Below are 1,200 nucleotides of genomic sequence, written 5' to 3' on the forward strand. Positions count from 1 at the left end.
TGCCTGTGGGAGTGAGGAGGACTCAGGGTTTCAGTACGGAGTGGCGGGCTAGGGGTCAGAGTCCGTCCTTCTGCCCCTGCTAGCTTGGTGCTCAGTGGTGTGGGCGTCACTGGGGGTTTTGGTTTTGAGCACACTCCCCATGGTCTCCAAGGACTAGGCCCTTTGAAGCATTGAACAGAGACGATAGAAAGGTCTGCTCATACTGTGTTTGGAATCCACGTGGAAATAGGAGGGAAATTTATTTACTGGTGTTAAAGAAAAATTTGTGATATTTGTCAGACTTTATTCACTGGGACTGCTGCGATGGGAGGGGTGGAAGTGTTGTGATAGGGGAGAGCGATGGGGCACAGCTCTGAATACAGCAAGGACAAGTGGAGATTGATAGCCAAGGAGCAGGGTCTGGGTCAGTGGATGGAAACTTAGTAAGAGGAAACATAGTGGGTAAGGGGAATTCTGGCTAAACCAAGGTCCCAGGTTTTTTGCTGATGGCAGGCCAGGGTGATAAGATATCAAGGGTGAAGGGTAAGGATTTTGATCAGATATGAAGGGTAAGGGATTTTTGCTAAACTGACCCAGCAGAATTCTTTCTAAAACTAGACAAAGCAGATCAAAGACAGAGCCCAAGGGCAAGGTATAGTTACAAAGAGGTCTCAGAAGAGTCTGACCAGAGTTAAGTTGAGGAGAGAGTCTTTGTCACTGGTTACCAGAGATGTGTCAGGCATTGTCTGGGCCCCCTAGACTCCTCCAAATTATGTAATTCTCTTCACAAGCCTGTGAGGTGGAGATTATCATGTCTTATTTACAGTCAAGGAAACTGTGCGAATTCCCTGATGGTCCAGGGGTTAGGACTCTGTGCTTTTACTGCTGAGGGTCCAGGTTCAATCCCTGGTTGGGGAACTAAGATCCTGCAAGCTGCGTGGTGTAGCCAAAAAAAAAAGTAACTGTACTGTCAGGGAGACTGAAGCTTGCTCAAGGCCAATTCAGCTGATCAGTGGATCTTGGGTACTGTGCTGGCACCAAAGAAAACACACTGAATCAACTTACCCAGCCCTCACAGATCTCACGGGTGAGATTCACAAATATTTATTGAGCATTTACTATGCACCAAGCACTTCCGAGGTACTTTTAAAATATGAAAATTGTAGATAGTACTATCATAATTATCATCCCCAGTTGGGTGATGACAGCGTTGAATTTTAC

The 1,200-nt window shown here is 46.4% G+C and overlaps 1 non-coding gene across 1 annotated transcript; it reads left to right on the forward strand.

Annotated features, from left to right (window-relative positions):
• Positions 1 to 824: 824 nt before the first annotated feature.
• On the forward strand, positions 825 to 897 carry TRNAK-UUU (transfer RNA lysine (anticodon UUU)). Its single transcript has one exon. It is a non-coding gene; the product is annotated as a tRNA-Lys (tRNA).
• The last annotated feature ends 303 nt before the right edge of the window (positions 898 to 1,200 follow it).

Source organism: Phocoena phocoena, chromosome 15, assembly GCF_963924675.1.
Source record: "Phocoena phocoena chromosome 15, mPhoPho1.1, whole genome shotgun sequence".
Taxonomy (NCBI): Eukaryota; Metazoa; Chordata; class Mammalia; order Artiodactyla; family Phocoenidae; genus Phocoena; species Phocoena phocoena.